The 15,365-nt window shown below is 41.9% G+C and overlaps 1 protein-coding gene across 1 annotated transcript in view; it reads left to right on the top strand.

The window, feature by feature from the left end:
* Window positions 1-15,365, top strand: part of LOC149718117 (uncharacterized) — a 160,483-nt gene that overhangs the window by 107,477 nt on the left and 37,641 nt on the right. The window contains exon 3 of the mRNA XM_089860769.1: window positions 9,482-9,637. The gene's annotated coding sequence lies outside the window, so the exon portion shown is untranslated. The remainder of the gene's footprint in view (window positions 1-9,481; window positions 9,638-15,365) is intronic.

Raw genomic sequence — 15,365 nt, 5'->3', positions numbered from 1 at the left:
ATAAATTTCATGGAAATCAGGGAAATTTGCGTCAAACAGGGGCCGAATAATTAAGCAAAATGTTCATAAACATACCCTCCATAGGATTAACATTACACTATATTTGGAGGCTCATAACTCTGGTCATATTAGAGATACGAGGATGCCCTTTGAGTATGTTATAGTCCTATCCCCCCTCCTTCGTTAACATTTGCTCCATAGGATACTCCACATACGGGAAGAGAGAAAAACCTGGAAAATTCAGGAAGTATATGGGGAAAAACCTCATGGAAATCTCAGGGAAATTTGTTTTCCAAAAGTTGTATGAACCCTGATTTATCTCTGATGCCGTTACCAGGGTGTGTGTGATGTTGACCAGTATTCATTTTGGTTAAATATATTCTTTAGTAAAATCATGAATAATTGGAGAGGGGGGGGGGGCTATTGGGTCAAGAAGAGGTCCGAGATGAAGGGGAGATATTCACGATGTTAAAAGTTTAGTTCTTGAGAAATATGGAAAAAATATCTCTCATATAAACAAACGTAAATAAGGCTTAACTACAAAATACGTGAATCGATTGTGTTTGCCAAAAAATGAGTCAAGAAGATATTGGCGTAATGTTTTCTCGGGTATCATACGAGGTCGAGTGAAAATCTGTAAAAATCCATCAAGTTGGTTGGGTATTGGTCGAGCGTACGTGCATGTATAGAGTGGACTGTGGACTGCGGAAAAAGCGTGTCGCATTCATTATAGCACACTCGTGGTGGATTATTTGCCTTCTATTTCCCTTTGGGAGTATACGCTTAATCTTGGGTAAATGTTAGCCCCCTATTTTTTATGATCGAGCTATGTTCTGGTGAAATCCAAGTTTATTATACGCCGCGTATGTATTCATTTTGATTGTGATCAACGGGCCGAAACGGATTAATATTATATACGTAACCGCAAGCAAAAAGTAATTACATTTCGACCTGATATTTGCTTTTCAAAACTTCATGCACGGAGCGTGCTGCTACAGGCAACCGGTCAAGATCGCTTCGAGTTAACGTAATTAAGAAAACCATTTCGACATCTGTAGACGGAAAACGGTAAACGACACGCTTCGAACGGCCATAACGCGTTTCAACAAAAAATGAGAAACCGATTCTTTAATATTAAAGTGCCACTGACACTTTAAGTCCACTAATCGTGTTCGTAGACCGAATAGCTAGCTTGACCAATTCGGAAATTACACGCGGAAAAACCAAAACAATTAGGGGCGAGGCTTACATTGGGGTCACGCCAGACGGAGTTCACCCGAGTTCACTACACGCTGCCTCTAGTGGAGCTTCTTGGCGAGAGGGAGAATACCCCAATGCGTGTAATTTCCGAAATGGTCTATTTTGATCAATTCAACTTTGATAAGGTCACTTGGTAAAATGGAAAATGCGCTTTATAACAAACATCGTGAGAAAATTAAAAGTAACTGATGCGCGAATAATACTTTTAACAAACGGACTTACGGACAAGGCGGCGTGTTGGTTAAATTTTCATTAAAAATGGCTTTAAAGGTTTATAGCGGACGAATTTATTTTTAAACATGGCGCGCGCGGTACAATATACTTTAAAAGTGTATATTGTTACCAGCGTTACAACATACCCTAAAGGGATTTCCAAATTGTAAGCGATTTCCTCCTCCCCCTCTCTCACCCCATCTCTTCCTTTTCATTTCTGGACCGTTCTATACGTACCACCGAGGGGTCAAACACTCCCGTCGCTCTCGAGTAGTTAGAAGGTGATATTTAGAGGGATACGGGAGAGAGTGGGTAGCCCCTCTGGTTTCATTTCCGCGATCCTCGGGGCGCTAAAAGTGTATATATGGGGGCAAAATAAGGTTCATGGTTCAGCCATGGCCAGTATTAACCCACCCAATACTGGCTGGCTGGCAGCCGAGCCAAGCCAGAGGTTTCGGCATCAGAGTCCAGATTAATCATTGTCACCCTAGGAACAGTCTTCTCGCCCACCGCCCTACCACTCGCCCCAGCAGCAGCACCATGGTCCATGGCGCGCGCGTTCCGCATAGAGACATTGCCGCCTCGAGCCGTATACCGAGAGTCTTTATCGATCTGTCCTTCATGGGTTCGCCTTCTCGGACTATCGCGTTAGCTATCCAAGGCCTAGGTTACGTATCGCGGGCGGGCGGGCGCCGAGTGAGACCTCTTTACTCGGCGCAGAGTGTCAACTCCAATGTAGCGGACACCGGGCATATTTACTGAACCTTCCAATCAAATTGAGATTAGATTTTACCACCGACCAAGGCCCGGAGTATAGCGGTTTTGAAACTGCGACTATCTTTCCTTTAACTTTGGTAGAAATTCACCCAAAGAAACAAACAATTCTTCAAGAGAAAAATATAAAACAACTATTTCGTAATTTTATTTCAGAGCTTACTTACAGTAAATATATTACTTTCTCTGAAAGGTTTTAGGAGACAAGTTTACGAGCTTATGATGGTGTGGATCTTTCACGAAAACTCTATAATCGTGGAAAAATATGTATTTTAGAGAAAGGGGAAAAAACGGTTTAGCTAGCTTTATTAGTCTGGGGTCAAGACTTAACGTTGAGAGTCGTATTTCACCCCGTTGGCCCTTATCGAAAGGTCATCTTAAGAAGCGCGTCACGTTCAAGCACCCCTACCATCGTCTCACCCTTAAACTACCCTTAACTTGCAAGTAGGAACCGAGTTAATTTGAATATAGCTTGGTAGAGAAACGGACTCTGTCTTTGGGCTATAGTGCATTTTGAAATGGGTGAATTTAGCCCCGGGCCAGACTGTTCGGGATCATAGCTCGCCCGCTACTAAAAACTAATCGCTTGAGTTAGTGCACGCGGTCCTAAAAAACTCTTGTAGAGAGTTCTAGCAACCGCCCTGTCAAAATAATGGCCAGAGAAGCCAGCTAGGTATTCAGTCGGGGCATCCAGGTGTGGGTAGATATTTAAACCTTATTTTAAACTATCATAGCCCATCTCGTAACATTGTATACCACCATCCAGTATACCTTAGCTATCAACTAAGAACCAGTTAAACTAAAAAAGAAAAAAAATCCAGGCCCGTTCGTACTATAACTAAAGGTTAAGGCGCGTGCGCTGTTCGTTAAATTAAGAGAATCGTACGCAGTTCGAATAAGACCCCATAGTTTTAAAATTGTTTAAAAAAAAGGGGGCTATCGATAAATTACTATATTAAACCTTTTGAAGGAGAAAGGTAGTTACGGGCGGATGAATACTTTAGGAAACTTTAGAAGGGAGTAGTTTAAAGCTTATGTCTGCACTCAAATTTTGACAAAGTATCAGACTGGGAAAAGTATTTTGTAATGGCGCGAATTTAAGGGTGCCATTAGAGAGATGCGCTTAAAAAACGGAGCCCAGCTTCTCTCCTCGCGCCCCCCCCCCGTCTATCATTCGCCATTTTAAAGGATCATCGCCTATAGCTCTCTTATTTAAGAAAGAAGAACGCCTTTAAACTTAACATTCCAAAATTGACGCCGCCGCCGATGGGGATGGCGGGGTTGGGGACTTGGGAGCAACTCCGCGGGGATTCACGCATCCGGTTTTAGCCCAAGAAGGCAGGCAACCCAAGACCCAACATTTTCATATACCCCATGCTCCATACAGCAAAGTCCATCGATGGTCTTAGGCGTCCATTGTTTTAACTATATAGGTCAGGAATTGAAATCCCAAGTATGCATGGTTATTCGACGATCCACATAGGATAGTGGAAATTTGACTATCAAAAAATTTTCTCCGAAATCTAATGGAAAGGTCCCTGAGGTCTTATTCTTAAAGGGCCATGCAAACTCCCAATCTGAAAATTCCCCCATATCTGTGGTTATTTTGGCTTTGGAGCGTGGTGCAAAGAGTAGTGGATGCTGTGTTTTAGTTGCATATAGGTAACGCTTGAAAAGTACGTGTCTGTCGTATTAGGGATATATCTGCCATTGGAAATAGGAAAGAAAATATCACACGCTGTAGGATAGGTACTTGTACAGGGCGAAAAAGGGACTCAGCGGGTAGCGGGACATTGATGGAGTGAAGAGGCCACGCTGACAACACCTTTTCCCAAAACACCCTCTATTTCCATGCCCCCAAAAGCAAAAACATATGTACCAACCATCCAATTCCGCTTCCAACTCAACCAAACACAATCTTCAACGTACAACACTCTCCTCCAGCCCATCCCCTACCTTCACTACCATTGCCTATCAACGTGAAACCAACTAATACAAGTGAATTAACCGAAAGATATGTATGAGGTTTGTCCCCGTTAATTTTTAACACCCTCTATAAGTCCACGTACCTTATATGGTCTTTGATAACTTCGTGGCATTTGGGTAAGTACTTCGACCGATGGGTTTCCGAGGGCGCAGTTGGCGTCATCTCCGCCTCTACATTTTGCGGGTCCTTGGATGAAATGTCAGACATCATCCCTTCCACGAACCCCCCCCCCTCCCCCCAAGAACCCCCCGTGGTATAATAAAAAATAAAAGGAGTAATTATCGCTTGTCTGTTTGGGGGGGCAATCAATATGGGTTATAGCTGGCTTCATTTAAAAGGCAAGCTAGCCGATATCTTTCCGGATTATAAGAGAGCTTTAATTACCGCCCCTCCGATAATTAACAAAAACGACGAAGACAACCCCAACCAGGTACGCCCACCTACTCCCAATCCTGACTCAAATTCATACTCTAATGGCAGTCGCCTTCTTTTAAGGTTAATCTCTTTATGGGATCCTAATAAGGGTTGCTGTATCTATAGGTCCATACTCCATCCTAAGTTTGCCTCCAATTATATCTGTAAAGATATGAAGAATGTACTGTAAACGCGCAGTGAAAACTGAGAATGAACAGCTTCACAAATGAATAAGAGTGCCGGGATAACTTTAAGGTGTCAATAGCGAAAATTAATTCCAATCGATCTTTCGTATTACCAGGAGCTTCTTGTCATTCAAACCGATTTCGCCGAGTGTGAAAAAAAAAATTAAAAAACATTCTTGGAACTTTAGTGTCTTGGCAAGTTAAACGTTCAACGTTTAAATCATATTTTTGTTGCTGCCGAAAGATAATTAAAGTCATCGTGAATTTTGCAAAAAAGTAATTTCGTCGGCCGTCATCGAGACATTGAAAAGAAATGTTTTCTTTAAATGTTAAATGTTCTTAAGACTCGTCGTAATTAACTTTTGAGGCCCGAGTGTTTTCCTCGTACCCGTCGTCGTATATCCTTAAACCGGAATCGAAAAATATGATTCCCCAATAAGTAATTAGGCATTTAAAAAGAAAGTAGATGTTCCGAATAATATCTTTCGTGAGAACGAAGTTCGTATTCGATGTATTTGAAAATGACGCGTCTGATGCCGATGCATGTATGTAGTCACTGTCTGGCCATGCAACTGAGATCGTCTAAACTTGTCTCATTATCGTAATCCCTCGATTAGATGCCTTTCAACTGTCATATCCCGCGTGTAGTTGCTCTTTCGATGGATTTTATTACATTTCGCCGGGAGTGAGTGGGATTTTAGAAAAAGTCTTCATTATAGCTTCATTGAACAATTTTTTCTTTCTTTTCATTAAACCTTTGTGGGAAGGAAGTTAATACGAATTGGCCGTTAGATGATGACTTTGGTATTAAGAATATCTTGATGAACGATGTATCGATGTTTGGCGTGTGTTGGTGGTTGGGGGGACGGGTTTTTGGCCACCCGTCGACATCCCGGTGAAATGTTTAGGATCATTTCGGGAAATATTATCGAGAATGAAAAATGTGGCCCGCTCTTTATCCCCTGGGCGGGAAAAGGTCGAAGGTCACGGTGGTGCCAGAAACCCCCCGTTGATTCTTAAGGCCTTAATAATTCCGCCTTATCCCGCGCGATTATCATTTATTTTTCATCATACCTACTGCTAAAACGGAAGTCGATTTCTTCGAAGTAATCATATTCGTGCAACGAGAAACAAATTATATAATGGCGTACGTACTAATTTCAGCCGCGACTAAGCCTTGGTCTTCCATAGGTAATACGGTTCTGTTATTCGTTGCCAGGTAGGTAGATGTAGTGAGTCATTAGTGTTAACGGGCGGGGTCCTTTCGCGACTCCGGGTTATCTGCGGAGCACGATGCTCTTCGCTTCTATCGCTACCACCGAATCCGATTACTCGCTCGATTTGGCGGTAATAGCCGTCCACTATCCCAGGCCGAATGAATGAATGTACCTTTAAAACGTAGTCTGACACCGCACCATCAACTCAAATCTCAATTACACCTGAAACGAATGGACAAAATATAGCGAAGAAATTATTTTTCAGGGATAACGACCCGTAGTAATTCGATCTTACAAATAAGTTCGGGGTTTTCATTAGCCATGCCCCGAATCGATTCGTTTATCTCGTGAATGTGTATCTCGTTAGTTGGCCCGCGCGCTCGCGTACTACTTGAGGGGTTGAAAATGGCCGTCTAATATTCGTTGGAGAGACGAATAACTTCTTAAAGGAGTAATTCGAATCTGGTGTCTTTGTCCTGGTTGCCAGCGACGTAGCTATAGTTGCATGATGGCCTAATGAGTACGCTCGCGTCTTCTCTCTCTCTCTCTATGCGAAGGGGTCGTTTTGACGCGAAGCGATTCGTCTTTCTATGACGTTTCCAATTGAATGTTACTTGTATGAATACGATTTCCAACACCAGCATTGCGTTTGCTCTTTCTTATTCAATCAGCGTGAACGCGGATATGTAAAGGAGGACAATCACGTTCCTTTCGCCGCGTGCCGTCCGTCCATCCCTATTCAATAAGCGCTGCTGGCTTTTCTCTTTTCATTTGGGTTTCTAATGACCACCATCATTCACTCGCTTGGTTGGTGGTGGTGCTATAGTGTTGGTGGACGGACTTACATAGTTGAAATCCCAAAAATCTTGGGTTTGATAATTTGATCTTACGGGGCGCGTGGCTGGAAAGGAAGAAGAATATCATATTTTAATTCCTCTTAAAAAATAAACTTATCTCTTCTGTTGGATGAGGGAGGGAAGGGGACATGAATTGTCTTATCGTTTGGAATCCATCGTATCGAGTCGTCTTACTTCGCGACAACAGAGTCCATCGACTTTTCTTATAATGCCACTTCCCCGGAGGCGCTATTGATTAAAAAGTTCTCTTTTTTTAATGTTTTGCTGAAGAGACGAGCCTAATTTGGGGAAGGTTCCTTCTTGGGGTTGTTGGGGGAGGGGGGTGGGCACGTACCAGAGACAAAAGCTTTTTCTCGTTCGAGAGATCGACGACGTTCTTTTCGCTTCCTTCGTGAATTGACAAGCTGCCAGTCGAAACTCAGCGACGGTGGTCGCCCGAGTTTTGACAACTTGACGAGCCAACTTCCCAACGTTCCACGACATCTTCTTTTTTACTTCTCATCGACCATTTTAGTTTTATTGAACGTCCGGGCAAACTTACCTTTGATAAGACCGTATTTCTAACGCTACGAAAGGCAACGTTGTCTTTCGCTCCGAAATAGTCGGTGGTTTATGAGCGCGCGCGACAGAGACATCTCGCGAGTTGGCGCCACTCGTCACGCGCACGCACGTCGTCTGATCCCCGATATTACTAGAAAGGAGGAGGGGGGGGGCGATAATTTTGACCGAGGCTTAAATGCCATTTGCACTACCCCCATTCCCCCCGAGTTCAACATTATGAAGATATTAACGTCGATTAAATTGGCGTCACTCGTCCTTTGGTGGCGCAACGGGGACCATCGAGGATTATTGGCCGGAACATTCCTGTTGTACACAACGACGACACCACCACCTCGGGTAGTTCATCTTTCGTGAATAGAATGGTGGTATTTTAATTCCATTCGGATATCATTTTTATAAGTACGATACCTTTCCTTGTAAATCCTCAAGAAAGATGCTGAGAAATTTATCTCTCCCGCCAAGAGAAAGAAAGAACTTTAATACGTATAGGATCAACTATAGCTTTTTATTTTTTTACTTCGAGGATGCTTTTAACGTAAAAACTAGCCACCGAGGGGATGGATACTACGTACTGGTCTCTTTATTATTGCTTAAGAGTTAAATGACCAAGTGGGTAAGGCGTCCTTTCCCCCCGTTTTTGGTTCTTTCTTGGAAAAGTGAGTTTGAGGACGGAGGTTACGGGGAAACGCGATCCATCTTTTTCCCGCTCTAGTCTTTTAAAGATGATTTTTTTTTCTTATTTCTTTCTTTGGTTGTTTCGTCTCAGTTCCAGATTATTTCTTTCATTGCATTTGACGCCTCGGGTCTTCTTTTATCTTCTTTGGTAAAAGAGAAGACCAGAAATGTACGCTCTTGCTCCACCATCCCATCCATCCCTGTAAGCCGCGCCGATGCGTTTTTCTTCCGGATTCGTATCACCATCATCATTTTCATCATGGCCTTTTTTCTTAGAAAATTTTTAAACTCGGGGGAATGTTATATCGGCCTCGGTGTATTAATTTTTTTCCCATTCAAAACTTTTAAACACTCTTAAAGAAACCAAGTCTTCTCGCTGCGGGGATCTTTTAAACATGACGTCGAACGCGCCCCTGCGCATGCGGACTTTGTTGTTAATTTGTAGGCCAACTAAAGGGTAGGCCAATAACAGCTAGGGACTCTTTACGAAGTTATTGGCCTAACTTCCGGTTGATTGGTTAAGATTAAACCTCTATATTTTTAATATAAATATAAATATAATCAGGAATAGATTTAATTTTAGGAGTAGGAATGGAGTCTAACAGTTAGTATTTACTTCAGTTATTCCAGCTCATAGCCCCCACTATAGAGCCCCTCCCTCCAACACGTAACGAAAAGTTTAAATTATCCTATTGGCTCATTTAAACTACGTTTTGATGACGTTGCTGACGGGGACGGCGAAAAATAGTGACGTAATTCCTTTTTACCTCTGTCGCTATGACCCTCCCGCCTATTCTTTCATACCCCCCCCCCCGTCCCGTGGAAGGGGGTCCGGGACTTTGACGCGCGCCCAGATATTACTCTGTTCTCCATTCCTACTTCTAAAATTAAATCTATCCCTGATATAATCAATTGTAGGCCTAATATTTAACTTTTTAAAATTATAAATAGGTTGATGAATAGTTAAATCGGAGGCTGTGTGTGCTGTTTCAGGGTTGCCTTTAGAAACTATCATATTATAATGTCGATATAGAATAATTCGAAAATCCATTAATAACTTTAAACCAGTTCTGTATGGCGTATCTCAAGCATTTACGAATAGTGAATTTATTTTTTTTACCATTTTATATTCTTGCGTGTAAGGTGTATAAGAGAGTGAGAGAGAGAGCGACCCCCGCTATGTAACGATTTTATTAAAAAACTAGAAACTCCCCGTAGCCTAGGTAGGAGTCAATATATTGTAACTTTATAAAGAAATCAAAGACGGACCAGGCGTTCAAATAGATATTTAATAAAATTTTCTTTTTTTCATGCAAGCCTTCCAATTTTCTATTACAGATGGATTGTTGCTTCGCGGTTTAATATTTATCACAAATGGAGAGAAAATCAATTTGATAAATGATCTATCTCATCCAAGGAATGTTTCTTCATCATCTTCAGGTGGCAACATCTTCATCCGAGCCTTAAACGCCCAAAATATTAACGACTAAGTAGGTACGTACATACGTTTTTAAATAATATTTTATTTTTCGCGTCTTTGATTTTGTTGACGATGGCAGCTAGCAGTCCGGGCCCTTTCTTCATCTTCTTCTTCAACTGCATTTCTCATTTCAATCAGCCTCGTCCCACGCCAAATCGGCCGGACCCGCTTTAACTTTCCCGCCAAAATATTCTAAGAAAATATAACCTAGCCTCTTAAGAATAACGCTTCAAATACAGGGCGTTAATACAGTTTAGGAAATTGACCCCAAAAAACTAAATGGGTACATAATTTTTAAACTTTAATTTCGTTTTTTTTTTAATTTTCACGAGCGTGGATAAATTACGCTCTATAAGATTTGCAACTCCCTATACTAAAAAGTAGACTAGTCGATATTAGCCTGGCTACCAATGCTGTAAACGCTTAAGTTAGAGTGGTACGCCGCGTTTTAGTTCGCTTTAACTGAACAGTTACCCATAATTTTGTAACAGCACCCTAACAATAGACCATTGGCACACCAACACACAGAGGCTAAAGCCGCAAAGCGCCATTGGGGTATTCTCCCTCGCGCCAAGAAGCAACACCAGACGGAGTTCACTACACGTGATGGGAGGCTATTGTATTGTTTGTCCTGGTCTGTCCAACTCGCACTACCACTGAACGGTGCTTCTTGGTGGCGCCAGAGAAATAACCCAAGAAGGTGTTGTTAGTTTCTCTGTATGTAATTTCCGAAATGGTTGTACTGTTGTCCTTACTGATACACCCTGTGCGTATTCTTCATCGCCTTATTAAGAGGTTTAGGGTTTTAGGAATGAAATTCTCGATTGGGTAAATTTTAGTTTTGGGGGGTTGATGGTGGGAGATTGGTAAGGATATTGTTCGATTATGTACGAATGAGGAGGCGATTGCTTCACACCGACGCCACTTTCCTAACCGGATACAGAATCGAGAAAGATAGATATGAGAAAAGCTGCAGCAACAAAGCTTTTCTTTTCAAAATTGGGGGAGAATTTTTGTTTGCCAAACGAATCAAAAACTTACCTGGGGGGGCAAGGAAGAAAAAAAATATATATTGTAAATTACGTGCGTGAGACGGCCGGTGAGAGAGAGAAAGTTGGTTTATTTATCTTCTTACATTAAAATGTTTTCTCGAACTCATTCTCACTTCTCTGCTTCCATCGATTCATACGATGCTTCTACTCCAATCACCCACAAGACCCCCCCCCCCATCCCAAACGTAATTACCGCGGTTTAAAATAACATTTTATTCAGGCTTTGGAAAACTATTCGTGATGAAGGTATTTAATTTGAAAATATTTGGAGATCATTCGAATCGATACCCAGATCGATTTAATGATAATAGAAACGTCATGGTGTGGTGTGGCAATTTTGTTTGTCGTCTGCTTTGTTTTGATCGGCGAATGTCAAACTAAGCAGACGATGCGAAAGTTGAAGTCAGTGACAATGTTAGAAGGGCATTAAACGTAGAGGATTAAGTGATATGTCCCTCGACAAGTTTAATTCAAATGAATGTTAGAAATTAGAAGGGTATTAAACTTAAATAAATATAATCAGGATTAAGTGAACTACCCCTCGACAAGTTTAATTTAAATGATTGTAAATTTGATTTTAATTCAATCTTGGTAGACTAAACTGGCTTAAATTATCCGCTAAACTTGCTAAATTAGTTGCGAGAAATGAGAAATAGGAAAATCGAGTAGTGACACGGCGTTACGTTGATTATTTTTAAGCGCCAGTCAATCTATTCTAAAGGCATTACTTAATCGAAGATAAAAATTGGTTTTCTTTTTCTGGTGGTAGTGGTGGTAGTGGCACTGGTTCTCGTTCTGGTGGGGTAGTTGGCAAGTTCTACTTACCGGGTAAATTACCGATATAGGCTGTCTCTTTGTTAAATCTGGCCCATTGAAATCTTCTCCAAACATTTTGGGCCGCCGCCACCGCCGGATCGTGACGTTTAATTCGTGATAGACTTATACCTACTCAACAAAAAAAGCAAAAAAGAACCGTGAAGAAAAAGAAGCCAACTGGCGCCTGCCTCCCGACCCAACTACCTCCCTCCCTCCCGCCCCCTTACTTAAACACCTTGTACTATAAAAGTAGTACAATCCCCAAAAATATGAAGGATTAATGGGGCTACCAAGCCCGTTCGCACTCCAACTCTCTCTGTGTCGTCTTAGAAGCTAGCTGATCAGGTCGTGATACCCGATTATAGACAAATTTGTTTATTACACACAGAGAAACCAACACTTAGGGGTGAGGCCGCCATTGGAGTATTCTCCCTGGCGCCAAGAAGCAACACCAGACGGAGTTCACTACCTTGGCTAACCAACTCGCACTGAATCTGACGGAGCTTCTTGGTGAGAGGGATACGGATACCCCAATGGCAACCTCGCCCCTAATTGTTGGTTTCTGTGTTTGTAACAAACTAATTTATCTATTGGTGGGAAGTATTTTAACTAACGCGAACAGGGCCTAATTTAAATTTTACTCGTACGTAGCTAAGGTAGTTTAAACACCGTTACTCGGTTTCTTTGTTGGGGCATCTCGGTATCGTAATCCCGCGGCGTCGTCTCTGATACGCGTCGTGGAAGAATGAAGAATTATTCAATAGCCAAGGATTTTTTGCAAAAATCTTCTTGCATGAACAAAACGCTGCAAAAATCTATGAAAAAAAAGCACCATTAATTTGTCATTGTCAGGCGCCGCCCAAGGTTTTATCCCGATAAGTACTCGGACCGATAAAACAAGACGTCTAGCACCCGCCAACCCCCCCCCCCCTCCCTAATAATTATTAGTAATTAACCAATTGCGTTTGCGAAGTTTGGCGGCGGGTGGGCCACGTGATGATATAAAGAACTCCAAGGAATTTATTTTACCAACTGCAGTAGCATCAGAACAGAACGATGGTCGAAGAACGAACGGTAACCCTAAAACTCGGGTCACGTTTTTCCGTGCAATTTCTCCGCCAGTTTAACTCGAAAGTACGCTCGGGTTTGAGGGAAGACCTTAAAAGAGGTTGAAATTGTGCGACGTTAAGCTGTCGTTTCAATCGATCCATTATTGTTTTGTCTCAATTACTTTGTACCGCTCGGTCGGTACGCCAGAAACACACGAAGATGATTGGACGATTGTATCGTACCAATTACGGGAGCCTTCTTTTTCGGGCTACCATTTCGGTCTTTTTGATGCGCGGCAATTTTTTCTTTCATTTCGGGGAAATTCAGTACGCGATTATTAGGCCTAAGTATTTTTATTTCATTCATGACGGAAATACGGCAAGGGTGCTTGTACTTGTAACCGTATTGGCATGTACAGACAGTACCAGACGAGCTAGGAGGAACTGTGGCCACGGTGCACGCGGCCTTTCTTTATGGCATTGTTTGCCCGCTATTATTTGTTACGTTTGAATTAATGAAACTGCGAATTTTACATTTCCAACAAATAATTTTTGCAAAGGCGTAGTTTTCGAATTATCATCTTTTGTTAGCTTAGGCCCCCAAAAATCCTCTAATCAAATTTAGAAAGGTCATTTTTCTCTCACTTCTCTCTTGCCAGCTGCGAATCAATTTAACCACCACCAAAGTACGTGGTATTCACGCTTTTGCGCCGTCCGAGAGATGGGATAATTAACTAAATAAATATTTAGTAAAGTTCTTACACGTGAAATGAAATAAATAAATTATGAGTATCCAACCCCACGATTTATAAAAAAAATAACAACGTTAACTTTTTTAGTTCATTCGAAACTGGGTTCAAATTTCCTATTAATTTTCCCGGGCGTATTTTCTAATTTAATTTAAAATAAGAATAAGTTAAATTTACTTTTATATATAGTGTATATATAGTTTATTTTGCGTTGTGGCTGTTGCCTTTGTTGCAAGCATTCGAGTGTTTAAAATATTTGAAATCCGCTTGGCATGCGTACCATCAAGATTTAATTCTTGCTTACCCGCTACGCTTTTGTATTGTTATATTAATATTCGTAGCTGGCGATTATATGGAGAAACGCGTTATCCCCGTTCAAGACTCGTTTTCCAGCTAAGTTTCATCATTTTTGAAATTTCTAAATGAATAAGAAACTCCCGTGGCGTAACGAATCCCATCAAAAAATTCTTTTTCGGGTTAATCTTAAATATACGATAGGCTAGTTCGACGAAATTCTTACGCCGTTTCGTTCCTGGCTACGACTGCAATGCCTGGAGATTCGTAAATTAAAGGTAACCCTTGAACAGGGCGAGATACTTCTTGGTCCATGTCCTATCCTTCCGCGTTTGTTATTTGAATCGATCGGTTCTTGGGGTAAGGAAGGTGAGGAGGCATTTACCCATGAGCCGACATTATTCCCAATTAAAGGCGAAAGGGTTTTTGATTCGCTCACTCTAGAGAGATCTCTGGTAAGTGCATGCACCAGAAACCAGGGCTATAGCTCGACCTTTCTTAATTGGACAGGCGATGTAAGTCCGTCATTATCCTAGCCTAGCTGCGGAGACCTGATTCTCAAATAGCGCCAACACCGGATTTGCAACCGACTCTCGATCGCCGTCCATCGTCTTCCTATCTGAATGAACCTTTACCACCCTTTCGCAATCTTCGAAGGATCTACGTTTTAACAACAAAAACTGCATATCTTAATACATTCTAAGCGGGTAATTCACTATGGACCATTTCGAGTCAAATTGATTGGCCGTCCAGGAAATTTTCACTTTACTTTATTGAAAGGTTTAGGATTAGATGGCTTTCTGATCTGAATCGAAGTAGCCTATAATGGCCCTTAGGAGAGTCCGTGTTCAACTTTGACTAGTTAATACGGACAATGCTATTATCGTGGCCTTTGGAGCCTTTCGGACTAATCCCCGTAGCATTTTCTTCGTCGTATCTAATTGGTTGAACGCAGGCGTATTGGTATCGTATTTCTAGAACACGACGGGTCTTTAGGGAACAGTCGCTAGATGCCAGGATAGACGGACGGACGGATCCTTAGCTCTTCCTCTTTAGTAAAAGTAATTATAGCTCGCTAACTCAATGTCCGTACCCAGTATTAAAGCGTCCAATTTCGTCCTCGAGGGAGACAGAAAGAAGGGGTGCTTGTAGATTTAGATGGGTGACTAGCTACCAGTCCTATTGTCCAGCTTGGCAGGATAAAGACTTTTTCGCGTACTGTGTAGTACAAATACCCAGTAAAAAGGGAACCCGTCCTTGTCAGACGGACCAAATCACGCGTCATGAAATTTCCACAAAAAGCTTTCTTTGCCAAAACATCAATTTATTTGTACCATTATTGTACAAGATATCCAAGGAAAAGACGTCTTGAAATAATTCTTTGAAACGAAAATACGTAGCGGATGAACCGAGACATTCTTTCGACGCTGGTTTGCTTCTAAGGCAACGAGTGTCCTAAGCTAATGGTTTTAAAACACCACGCGGTGCACCCAGACAACGTGAAATTGATAGTTTTTGAAGGATACACGACATTTATCACGCAGGATTGAATTCGTACAAACTCTCGAAGGGGGTGAATATAAAGAAAGTGGTCACCGTGTTTAAGTAACTATTCGAACACGGGGATAATCCCGGGGACAAGGCGGGTGAGCGGGTGGACGAGACGAGCTACCAGAAAAAGGAATTAGGTTTAAGCTATTATTCGCGTTCATCGAGCCTCGAACGAGAATGTTTGTATTCGCGCGCGTAAACAGACAGGGTCCCCCGCTCGGTCGCTCGCGC

Source organism: Phalangium opilio, unplaced genomic scaffold, assembly GCF_054372755.1.
Source record: "Phalangium opilio isolate 3A_F unplaced genomic scaffold, DU_Popi_V2 ptg000002l_1, whole genome shotgun sequence".
In the NCBI taxonomy this organism is placed as follows: domain Eukaryota; kingdom Metazoa; phylum Arthropoda; class Arachnida; order Opiliones; family Phalangiidae; genus Phalangium; species Phalangium opilio.
Note: the sequence above shows the minus strand (reverse complement) of the source record. Positions and strands in the feature narration are given on the sequence as shown.